Here is a 13,290-nt window from a genome sequence, read left to right on the forward strand (position 1 = left end):
TCCCCTAGCATTAATTTTGTTACAATTATATTTTGTGGAGATGTTTAACATTTTCAAAAGGAGAAGAAATGTCTAGTGGGATCACAGTTGCGATGCAATCTTGATAAACTGTCTTGACACCCACAATATCTGAGAGAGCAGATGCATGAGTGATGTCACAGTGCAGTGAGAAAGGTCAGATATCATAAACAAGCAGTTTTTCATAGAAAATGGACAACTCAAAAACCTGCAAACAGTGTGATGACATAAACTCAAACACAAAATTATTTCAAAATCACTTGTGAAGAACCTATTTAGTTTAGATAAGAAGAAAGACAAAATGAAAAAAAATCCTCTACTAATCAAATACTCCCAGAACAGGTGTTGGAACCCAAATAGGAGGCAGTATGTGACAGCTGAAACAATCACACACCAATTTGTCTCTTCACTGTCTCCACAAAGTGTTTGATTTGGGGTCTAAGAGTGCCATGATAGACTTACTAAGCAGAATTGATTTCAAAACATACATTGAAGAAGCTAATTCAATCTCCTACTAGTTAGGGTCCATATGCATCGCCCCTGTATATATTTGAGAAGACTGTCACAGAATCATTTCAAATGCATGCTTTGTTACCTTCTACAGTTATCAAGTACAAGCCAAGCCCTGGATTGTGTTAGGGAAGCTGCCTCCTCTGCAACGGCCATGTTTAAAACAAATCCAAACACCATGAGCCTTACTATCACCATAATTGTACTGAAGTTTGTTGAATACACAAAAGTGTGAGTCCAGACATAGGAAAGCAATGAATGTGAATGGGACACTATCTACACAAGAGTACGTGTGGCCCCACAGAACAAATGTTGTTTCTCTTGTTCCTTCGACCCAATGGGGGCAGTCTTTTCTTAGAACCTGTCCCTCTTCCAGGTTAATTCTCAATAAAAGGGTACATTTTCTCAGATTTTCAGTACTATAAAACCTTGACCCACTGACCACTGCACTGGCCGGCTGCAGAAGGCTTGTGCCCCCACCAGGAATACCAGATTCCACACACTGGGACATTTATGTTGCAGAAACAGACAGGGGCCTGTGAGGGAAAGGCAGAGCCTTTGGAAGAATATTATATACTCATAATTCCCAAGGATTTCCCAACATTGGTAATTACCAGAATCATCTTGTTAGCAACTCTAAAAACAGGCCAGATAAGGTGATCCACACCTATAATTCCGACACTCAGGGAGCAGAGGCAGACAGATCTCTATGAGCTAGAGGCCATCCTGGTCTACACAAGGAGTTGCAGGCAGTGTAGGGCTATATTGTGAAATTTTGGCTCAAAAGTCAAAATAAAACAAAAGGCCAGATGATTATGTCTAGCTTCATCCATTACATGAAAATTTCATGATTTTATTTTTATAGCTAAAAAATATTTGAAGGATAAAAAATATGGATTGTGTACAGTGTCCCTCTTAATCTAACAAATAACTGGAGACCAAATGGCTTACAGAGTATGGATTGATTTCTCATTATTCTGTTGTAGGAATCCAGGATCAGTATATCTGGGGTAGTTCTGGTGGGTGTTCTCTCCTGACTTCCAACTTCTTGTATCTTTACATGGTGAAAGAACACTGGTGGGTTCTCTGTCATCTCTGCTAGGAAGGCACCAACTGAGTTATGAATTGTGAGTCACTGTCAAGTAATCACATTTCCTAATACACGAGGAGTCGTAATTTCCTCACATAAATGTGAAAGGACATGGTCTTTAGTCTGTAATACGGGATAGCTTTTCAAAATTATAGATTATATCACAGTCTTTTCCTCCTGAGGCAGAGTACCTTTTCGATTACCCTGTGGAGTAATATACCATATTGAAGACATCTTTAAGCCTTCAATGGACTGGAGGTTGATTTGTCAGAACACAGTATGAGAGGAAAGTTTGGATGGAGGGAGGGAAGGAAGAAAGAGAGAGAAAGACTGAAAGAGAAAGAGAAGGAGGAGAGGAGAGAATTCTCAGTACTCTCCATCCCAGACACAACATTTTCACTTTCATACTACTAAAATATGGAAATGTGCATGTCTATAAGAATCATTTCTTCATTTCTCATTTTCAGATTCTACATTGGACTAGAGATAGCCAAGTCCAAACCATCTCAATGATATTTTCTTTTTCTGTCTTTCTTGATTAGTGAATATTAACCGAACAGTATACTAATATAGTTGTGATACATATATGTGTATTATTCCTCTTGATCATATTACTCTCAGTAGTCCCTTCCCACCCCACCTTTCTTCATCACTTTCACCAAACCTTGCAGTTTCAAGTCATGTTTTTCTTTTTCCATTAGTTGACCATCTATGAAGGAAAAAAATCACTGAACTTCAAAATAATCAACCAAGTTTTCCCCAAAACTACACTGGGAGTTCCTCAAACAACAAGAAATAAAAAACAAAACCCAAACAAACAGAAAAAGCTTTCTGTGACTGTTGGCCTTCTCATACTCAGCACTCAGGTACAAGTCAGGAAGGAAGGAAGAAAACGAGCTGGGAAAGTGGGAGGGGCTGTGGAAGGAACAGAGTTCTACTATTGCCACAGTTTTCAGTTGACTTGCTTAGAAAATAAGATGTGCTGAATTTAGTGTAGAGAGAGGTCCGTGTGGTGACTTAGAATCCTCATCATTGACTTCTGTCCTGGGGAAATCTCACACCCCCTTCTGGCCTGCATGCGCACCAGGCACACATGCAATGCACATACATAGCAGGAAAAAATCTTCACATACATAAAAAACAAATTCTTTTTAAAATATCCTGTTTTGGAACAACGGTGGTTTTAGCACAGGAGCCTCAGTCTGCTGACCTTGGAGAATGTGCTCTGCATACAGGAGACAGTTGTGTAGCTCTGTCTGTTTGAGGGGCCCCTGACAGTAGGACCAGGATCTTTCCCTGGTGCATGAAGTGGCTTTTTGGAACTCATTACCTATGGTGGGACTTCTTGTTCAGCCCTGATGCAGGGGGAAGAGTCTCGGTCCTGCCTCAAATGAATGTACCAGGCTTTGCTGACTCCTCATGGGATGCCTTACCCTTTTGGAGGAGAGGATGTAGGGGTGGAGACTGGGGGTGAGAGAGAAGAAGGATGAGACAGAGATCAGTGGTTGGTACGAAAAATGAATAAAAAAAATTTCTTAAATAAAAAAAGAAAAATAAAGGACTTTTAAGATATCTTTTTCCTAGTTAATATTAGGAATTCATTTTAGAATGTAGGAGCCCTTCCTGGAGATTTACACACTGGATAATAACAGAACAGAGTCAAACTTCAGTCACTAAATGATCCTAATGTTCACTAGGCAGATCAAAATCAAATAGTGTTTTAATTTTGATAATACCTATTTTGATCAGTTAGTTCTACTCTTAAAAATTCAAATTTCAGAATATTGAAAATAAACAAAATTCTAAAACCTTTTTTTGAGTTAGCAGATATATAAAAAAGATTCAGATGTATGTCACTGGCATAGATTTGAGTGAAATCTAACTTACAAGGAAGGACAGGATATTTGACATTTAAGAATGTCACTTTCCAGATGCACCTAAAATTATATTAGCTTTGAATTTCAGATAATTGACTAAGTGTTCATTCAAAATCAATCAGGTGAATATGAAGAAAAGTAAATTTATGTTCATGAAAATGGAGACTGACAATGATATGTCTAATTACCATGTGAATACTATTATTTATGGGAAAACAACACTGGCCTTCACTTAGAGAATTGTGGAAAGTGTTTGGAAATTCCCCTTTAGTCAATTCAAAACAAGTTCTTACATGGTTTTCTAAAATTTCAGTGACATACAGAATTGGAAATATGTCTTGGTGCAACTCGTCTGTCGTCTTGTAACTGTTAGCTGAACAACTGCATGAATGGGTAAAATGAGTTTGTGTCTCATTTTTATTCTTTTTTCTGACAAAAAAACATGTAAGTTCTCCATTAGATAGAAATATTCAGTCTCTTTCAATTTTGTTCAGTAGTTTATGGCTATTTTCTCTGAGAGTCACTTTATCTGTTAAGTTGATTAAATATGTCTGACAACATATATCCATTCAGTCAGAACCTTATTGTATTTCACTGTTCAAAGCTCTGTGTTAAGTGTTAACAAAAACATGGTGTACATCTTGTTGAAATAGTGAGCTATTCTGGTGGGTGTGTCAGAATCATTTAAGATAGTGCATACCTTTCAGTATTGTGACCTCATTGTACTTTCTCATGGTTTTGTACCCCTGTTACTCCAGTACCTGCCACACCCATGAGCTAAGGTCCCTGATGCTATAGTATAGAACTATGGTGGATGAAACAAAGGGTGACCAGTGACCAATTCTGCATGTAAAAGTCTGTTCAGAAGAGACAGGAACAGGAAAGGAAAGAAAAGGGCATTCAAAATATAATCTCACAACTAGAGGCATTTGTGTATTTGATAAGGTAGTTTCCAAGGCACATCTAACTGCACCATGTACCATAATACCTGAAAAGAGTGTCCATTATTTACAAAGCTAATGTAGTCAGAAAATAGGGCTTTAGCCCTCTTATTTAGAAGGCCCTCCTCTATATACAGTGCAAGTGGCAGCTAAAAACTGAAATTACATTTTATACTATACAGCATGATACACTAGCACCATGAATCAGGACTTGTACATTCTAACAGTCCTTTCATACTACAGGCCCACCTGATTAATCCATAGTACCTCTCTACATTTAAAAAAAAAACATGTAATCATCCACTCAGAGCATGAAAGCCCCTCCCCAACACTGAGCTGCAATGTCCTTTAGAATATATAACCCTTTCTTACTTAGCTAATTTATAGGTCTGCCCGTCCACACGTAAGACCAATAGAATTCCACTCAGTGATTTTTTGCAATTTGATCAGCTAGAAGAGGTGGATAAGGGAAATCTCAAATATAAAACTGTCTAGTGAAGATAAGAGCAAAGAATTTAGGACCCACGGCAGCAGACACCATTAGTTATTACTCTTCCCTGTGCACTGAGCTGGAGTTACACAGTTCCATGCCTACTGACACCTTGACTGCCTCCACTCCAGTCCTTTGTGGTGTAGATGTAAATAATAAAGTTAAATAAATAGTAGGGAGGGAGAGTTTGAACATTCTCTACAGTGGGCAGCGTTCTTCGCTTTGTAGATTCACGGGTGTTTAATGTGCTGTTATGAAAAATGGTGGCTCTTGGTAATCCTCCATGATTTGCAAATGTCCTCATCTTGGGATTCATCGCTATCTCTATTCTTTAACAGCTACACCATTGAGCTTTAGGACGCATTTTTCTTGTTTGTCTTCTTCGTTGTCACCTCGTTCAGCTGCTTTGGCCTCTGGCAGTCATCTATTCAATAGAGCTGGACAAAAGTAAGTGGTGTACATGTCAACAATGGGATGAGCAAAGAGTGACCTGTGCAGGTGATGCAGATGAGAATTTCTCCTTTCTTCAATAATAAATGAATGTTCTGCAGTCTTCAAGTTTTTTTTCCTACAATTATAGGGTATAAGTTTATAAGAGAAAGAGTAAGGAGAAAAGTGAAGAAAAATTCCCTTTATAAATAATTTTGGAAAAAAAAAACTCAAATTGCTTGAGAAATGAATGCTCCAAATTCAGAAAGACATCCCCTGTGAATAAGACATAGCTCATCGCCTTTTCTTATGGTGGTTTCTACAGAAATGTCTTTAAACAAATTCTTGAAATAAAGTACAAAAGGTAGGGATAAAGACTCCGAGAAGGAAGGGGCTTGTGAGAGTAATTACTGCTTTTATAAATCTGTTGAAATGTTGCCTTCTATCCTAGGACAAAAAACAGGAAAGAATTCTACACAAATTGTGTAAGGGATTCATTTACCCTTAAACTATACAGAAACACTTTAATGAAGGCATAAATATTATAGGAAAATGAGCCTTATGAAGAATCCATATGGATCAGGGTGTAGCAGAAATTCTATATGTGGAATTAAGGCTCTACCCATCTTATTCACTGGCTTGCAACACATTAGAGGTTATTTAGTATTTCTGGTTTTTTTTTCACTTCTTCATTTATAATACCACATCATTAAGGAACTTAATTAATGAATTATATGAAGTTCCAACACAATAAAAAATGGAAAGCATCTTTCCTCTTTTCTCAACATGGAAAATAGTCTATGGGGGAGGCATCTCCTAAGGTGCATGATTCTATATGTCCTAAGTTGCCTGCACCTATTCTCCTACCCTAGCCAAGACTATACCTGCTTCAGGCTTTCAGCTTTTCTGAGCAAAAGGTAAAGAAGACCCTGAGATATACGGTGTTCATAGTTAGAGCCTGGCTCTGTGGTCCAGCCTGTGTTTGATATGCATTATGTTTTATAATAGAGTGAGAAACATGGTGCTCTGGAAAGAGTGAGAGGCCAGCAGTTAAGGTACAGATCTTGGCCCCACACTTGCTAAGCCTCCCTGGCTTTGAATTCTTCCCCAACGCTCTTGATAAAACTAGACCCACTATACTATTCTTTCCTAGGCTCACTATAAACACCACTGTAAAAGATTTCTATGCTCTGGACTACAATAGTGATTTTGATTTATTTTTTAAGCAGAGGTGCAGTTTATTAAATGGGGTTTTAATAAAGATTTTAAACATGGTGGTTAAGAGACAGAGACATGTTCAGGAACGAAGTATGACACACACCTGAGTATGGATGTGGGCTTTTATCGATTGTAATTTTTTGGGGGGAAGAAGGGGGCTCTGGTCAGGTGGCGGGAAGGAAATGGGAGGACTAGAGGGAGGGCAAACATTAATCAAGATCTATTTATAAAAAAGTATTTCCAATAAAAATGTTAAAAAGCACAGCGATTCTTAAGCCTTCTAGCAAAACTGGCGTTGAAAATTCAGCCCTGTGTAATAAGAAACATAGCCCACATGGTGCCCCTTGATCTATGCAGGATCTTATAAGCTTTAAAGGAAAATAGTGAGGTTTGCTCAATATTTGGGCCTTGTATTTAAATAAACTCCAATTTGTTGATTATATGTTCTCAATCTATTCATCTTCAGTATATTTAGTTCTAAAATTGGAGGGGCCCTTTAAGCCATCCTGAATAGTAGCATGTGGTAGCCCACTGAGTTTAAATTTTGGGTAGCTCAGCACTTGTCACTTTGAAAGAATTGTGAAACAAGACGATTCCTACTGCTCTGCAATAGAGCCTAGAGAAGGTAGCCCTCTTCTTCTTCAGTCCTTTGACCTCGTGGTTTTAAACCAACTTGGTGTCTCTGCTTTTAGAAAACACAATTAGATTCACTGTTCTCTCAGGCAATGAAAATGAAAGCTGGTGCTCTTTGTGTTCTCTTATTTTGAATATAGAAAAGTTCAATTTATTCGTATTAATATAATTATGCTTGAATCATTGTGAAAAACAACAACACTTTTCAGTGCTGTGCTAAGTACGAAACAAAGAAAGTTTTGTTTGGTTTTTTAATGGTGCATCATGCTTCATCTAAGTTCTACAAAAAGAAGGACACTCAGGAATGCGACCTCTTAACATCCTATCATGACTCTATTGCAGGAAGAATGTGAATTCCTTCATTGTTATGAGAAATTCTGCCACAGAGTGTCTCTTTCTATGTAACTGCAGTGTTGCTTCCCTCAGAGGAAAAGAATATTTAGAATTAAAATTAACAACATTCCATTGCTGTATATCTTGTAAAATTATTATTATTATTATTATTATTATTATTATTATTATTATTATTGAGACAGGGTTTCTCTGTACAGCTTTGTGCCTTTCCTGGAACTTACTCGGTAGCCCAGGCTGGCCTCGAATTCACAGAGATCCACCTGCCTCTGCCTTCGGAGTGCTGGGATTAAAGGCGTGCACCACCATCGCTTCTTGGCCTTTTGGCTAAGATCAAGTGTAGTATTATTATTATTGAATCACAAATCACCAAAATCTTTACACATGTTCTTACCTTTCTCTGACAATTATTTTGACTCTGCTGTATTTGGCAAAGCTGGAGATGGTTGCGTAACCATGACAGTTATTATTATTTCAATTCAAAATGGCTTTGTTGCCCTGAAAAATAACTATATTGCTCCAACTGGTAGTTCTCCACTGAATTTTCTATATCTAAGGCCTCTTTTTCTATGAATATTCTTATTCTTGGAATTTTGTATAAATAGAACCATAATATACATCATTTTACATCTACCATCTTTCTCATAGGATGTCTTCAAAGTTTGCTTATACTGTAACATATATTAGTACATTATTCAGTGTTTTGTTTTATAATATTCTATTGTATACACTACATTTTATCAATTCATTATTGTTTAGACTTTGTGTTACTTCCATCTTTGGCCTCTTCTGATGAATTCTTTTATTAATATTCATGTACAAAATGTGTAAATTTTAAAAATTATTTTCATTATGTACAGTACCTAGGAATAAAAGTGATGGACCATTTGGTAATTCAATTTTAAACTTTTCCAGGAAATGTGGAATTGTTGTATAAACTGTTAACAGCATTTTGCATTCCTGTGGAGGCCCACAAAGGTTTCCTAGTGAGATTTGAGCTTGCTTTACCCAGCAGAGCTGCATTAGAGGATTGCTTTACCATGTGCATGGTTTCTAGGTTATTGGAAGGGTCTACACTTGGCTGAGTTAGGGGGAGGTCTTTTCCTCCACCCCTTGGCATTCCTATAAATAGCCCTTTAGAAGAGACAGAAGGGGCCAGTGGATAAGGATCCAGGACCTCCTGAGGTTATCCTGTGTTTCTGTTTCTCTGCTCTCTATACTTCTATCTAAATCTATTATCCCTCTCTCCTCAAGGGCACCCTGGGGTAAAATGTGGGAGCCAGTCTCCCAGCTGGCCTCCCACACATTCCAGTTTAAAATGTGTGGGAAGTCTGATTATACAAAGCTTTACTGGCATTTGTTACTATCTTTTGTACTGTGATCATCCAAGTTGGTATGAAGTAACATATCACATTTTCATTTCCTTTAATGATACTTAGTATTTTCACATTCTTACTGGACATTTCTTTGTCTTCCTTAGAAAGCATAAATTCAAATATTTTGATTGCTTTGTATTGGGTTATTAGTGTTATATTGTTTTATTATAAAAATATTCTACATAATGTAGATATAAATTCCTTCTCATTTATACTTTTGTATGCTCTAAGCATTCATCTGATACATCTTTGAAAGTATTCTCTGAAGTACAAAATTTTTAATTTTGGTGAAGTCTTTTTATCTCTATTGATTTCTATTTCTTCTTCCTTTGATGCTGTTTCTACAATACTTTTGCTTAATCTCAGATTACAAAAAATTATGCCTATATTTCCTCTTATGAATTTTAGAGTTAGATTGTTTTGTTCTTGTTGAGTTATTTCATATAGCACATAGACCTATTTCATTCCACTTTATTCTGCTTTTCCATATGAAGCTAACAGCCCTCTATATATGATAATGACAAATACTTTCCAAATGAATTGTCTTGGCACCATCATCAAATGAATTGATTTCAAGTATGGTTGTTGATTTCTGAATTCATAATTCCTTCCAATAATCTAGAGAGAAGCCAATGTGAACCAGTGGAACACTGTCTTAGTTAGTGTAGGTTTGTTAACCTTAGAATTGGGAAGGTGTTGTTGCACAAGTTTGGTTTGTCTTTTCAAGATGTTTGGGGGGGCAGTCTTAAATATTCATCTTAATTTCAGGATCAGCTTGTAAATGTCATCCAAGAAATCTACTGAGATTAATCCAATCTGCAGACTGGTTTGGGTAATTGTCCCAGGTTGACAATAGTCTTCCAATTCAACACAGGGTGGCATTCCATTCCCTTTCATCTCTAAGTATTTTCCTTGACGACTTAGAGCTTTCAGGATACAAGTCTCATGCTTCTTTTATTCTACTACTTCTAAGTATTTGATTTTTGAGACTATTATAAAAGGAATTGTTTTCAGGTTATTTATTGCTTACATATATAAATACACTTTTTTTATTTAGTGATCTCCTTTCATACAATCATGTTGAACGTATTTACTGACCTTAATAGTGAGAGAAAGGGATATTTGTATGGATGTATGTATATGTATTAACATTTTAGAAATTTTACCACAATTAAATACAAAGTAAAAAGATGAAACAGCGTTAAAAGATGGAAATTTATGAATTAAAGTCCAAACCACCAAAGAATACAGGAGTAAAACCATTTGGCAAGACAAACCTTATGATTCAGATTTTCACACTACAGATTAAGTCTTTTTTTCAGGTTTGGATGTGACATGAGTATATTACCAGAGGGTTCTGTGCTAGAAGTTTGATCCCCAAGGTGGCAATGTTGAGGAAATGGAACCTCTACATGGTAGGACCTCTTAAGAGATGACAGGATCATGACAGTTCTACTATTAAAAGAAATTAATACTCGTCTCCTAGGGTGGAGAATGAAGGAACTGTTGTGAACACATTTCACAATCTAGAAACTAGATACACCTCCATAAGTGAAAAACTGAAAACTTTCAGAACTGGGCTTAGCTGCCCTCATTCCAAAAGATGGGGGCACTAGAGAATGTCCTGGACTGCTGTTCACTGGATGCTAATGTTAAAATGAGCCAATGGGTATGTCAAATGCAGGTTCTGATTCCAGGGTGAGGAGAAATCCAAAATCTAAGTAGGTTTACATTAAATGCCTATATTGCTACTTTACTGAGTATGCTCTCAATTTATTTCCCTAGAAGAAATAAATTAGTTACCTGATCCAAGATAAACACTGACTACCTGTACTACACAATCATTAGTCAACCAAATACAGCATAACAAGTTACCTTAAGACTAGGCACAAACCCTCACATGAAGGCTGGACGAGGCAACCAAGTAGAAGGAAAAGTGTCCCCAATTAAGAGTCAGAAACACTCCCCACTCCCACTGGTAGGAGTCCCACAAGAACACCAAGCTACACAACCATAACATATATGCAGAGGACTAGGTCAGGCCCATACAAGCTCCCTGGTTATCACTTCAGTGTCTGAGCCCCTATGAGCCCTGTGCTAATTGTTTTGGTGGTTCGTGTTCTTGTAGTGTTCTCGTCCCCTCTGGCTCCTACAATCCTTCCTCCCCTTCTTCTGTGGATTCCAAGCTCTGACTAATGTTTGGCTGTGGGTCTCTGCATCTAGTCTCATCAGTTGCTGAATGAAGCCTCTCTGATGACAACTGAGCCAGGCACTGATCCATGAGTACAGCAGAATATCATTAGGAATCATTTCATTGACTTTTTTTTTTCCAGTTGTGTTTGGTTCTATCCTTGGTCTCTGGGCTATCCAGTCTCTGGTTCCAGGCCATGCAGGCAGTGTCATGATTGGGATCCCTCTTGTGGCATGAGTCTCAAGATGGACCACTCATTGGTTGGCTACTCGCACAAGTTCTGTGCCACCATTGCCCCAGCACATCTTGAAGGCAGGGCAAGTCGTAGGTCAAAGGTTTTGTGACTGGGTTGATGTCCCAGTCCCACCACTGGAAGCCTTTCCTGGTTACAGAAGATGGCCAGTTCAAGCCCTGAATCCTGCATTACTAGGAAGTCTTCACTAGGATCACCCTCATAGATTCCAAGGAGTTTCCACTGCGCTAGGTTTACACATCAGCCCCAAATGTACCCCCTCAATTCCAATAGTCTCTCCCAGTACTCTCTCGTCACCCTCCCCCTGACTTATCCCTCATATTCTCATCTCTACCCACCCCCTGTCCATCTACAAAATCTCTTCTATGTCCCCTTCCCAGGGAGATGGAAATCTATGTGATCTGCCTTGAACCTTCCTTGCTACTTGGCATTTTTGGGTCTGAATCTTAAAGAAAGCTCTAATGACGAACCATGAATGTTTGAAAGTAATTTCCAGCTGTCCATCCCTTAAATTTAGACCAGTCTTGAGAGACTGATGATTTCCCCTTTATTCTCATGGAGTAGGATGTGAGTAATTTTTGTGAATTTTTGTGATTTGTTTAGTATTGTTAGAATTAGAGTAAAGGGTGTAAAGCAGGGTGCAGAGAAGATTGCTTTTAAAACTCTAGTCTGTGTCTAGAAAGTCCTGATGGCACTGGTGATATTAGAAAAAAAAAACACATGATTCAGGATGCAAAGATTGAACTCTCAGAGATACCAGTGTAAAAAGGATTTTATTTTTGTTGTTTCCATTTCCAAGAAAATGTGACTAGAGTGGCAATGAACATAGATGAGCAAGTCTATATACATCTATATATGTTCTACAAAATAAAGTGAAAAACACATTTTTCCAAGGTGAGTTTTTTGACAAAGTGACCTTTCAAGACTTCTTAGTAATGATAGTGAAAATATCATCCAAATTCACAGTACCTTGGAACTGTGACGTGACTCTGCCTGAGCTTCTCTGTGGAAACCACCAACAGAGCTGGAAACGAACTGGATGCTTCAAAGGAAGAAAGCTTTGCTTCATGGTGTTTTGACTCCATGGGTTGTACCGTGCAGTAATAGTACTGTCAAATTTTCTGCAACCACAGGAAATCCACTTAAGCACAATAATTCCCACCTATCCAACCTCCTAAGTGCATCTTATCTGAAATGAACTCAAAACCGTGGTTCTTATAGTTTTCCCAACCTACCTGACAGAACCCTAGCCAGTTCCTCTCTCTGTCCAAGATGGGTCTTTTGTAAAGTACTTACTACAAATGAGCAACACACAGTTATGGCGTCATTGCTCATCTGTCCCTGAGTTTGTGTGTAATTGGCTTGGAAACAACTCGGGCTGAATTTCAACAAGTAGCTATTTCTGAAATGAGCACTCTAACTTGTCTTTCAAATCCCCTATGCTAACACAATCCAACTTCAAATTCATGAAATGAAGAGCTAATGTTGTACTTTGGTTGCATAGCTCTGTCTCTTTGCCACACTTTCTTTACATGTACAGTGGTGTTTCTCATTCCATAAAATTGTTAAGAAGCACTCAGCAGTGAAGGAAATAACACATTAGGTATTCTGCTGATAAGGTACTAAATAAATTATGGAACTCGCAGACAGATAGTAACTATGTCCATCTTGCTACATTTTGTGTGGAAAATGTCTGTTCCTTCTACAAATGTTTTCACCTTATTTTTTACATAATTATTTTTTGTTTCTTTTGTAATATTACATTGAATATCCTGAATATTTATTTCATACACACATACAGATATCCATAGTTCACTGGCAAACTTACGTCTTAAGAAATATATTTCAGAAGCTGGGCGGTGGTGGCACATGCCTTTAATCCCAGCACTCTGAAGGCAGAGCCAGGCAGATCT

At 37.8% G+C, this 13,290-nt stretch overlaps 1 protein-coding gene and 1 pseudogene across 1 annotated transcript in view; both read left to right on the top strand.

The window, feature by feature from the left end:
• The window catches only part of Kcnd2 (potassium voltage-gated channel subfamily D member 2), a 498,777-nt gene that overhangs the window by 344,969 nt on the left and 140,518 nt on the right, over positions 1–13,290 (top strand). The gene's annotated exons all lie outside the window — the stretch shown is intronic.
• On the top strand, positions 7,865–7,956 carry LOC128100249 (uncharacterized; annotated as a pseudogene).

This window comes from Peromyscus californicus, unplaced genomic scaffold (assembly GCF_007827085.1).
Source record: "Peromyscus californicus insignis strain IS unplaced genomic scaffold, ASM782708v3 Scaffold_6__1_contigs__length_162567912, whole genome shotgun sequence".
In the NCBI taxonomy this organism is placed as follows: domain Eukaryota; kingdom Metazoa; phylum Chordata; class Mammalia; order Rodentia; family Cricetidae; genus Peromyscus; species Peromyscus californicus.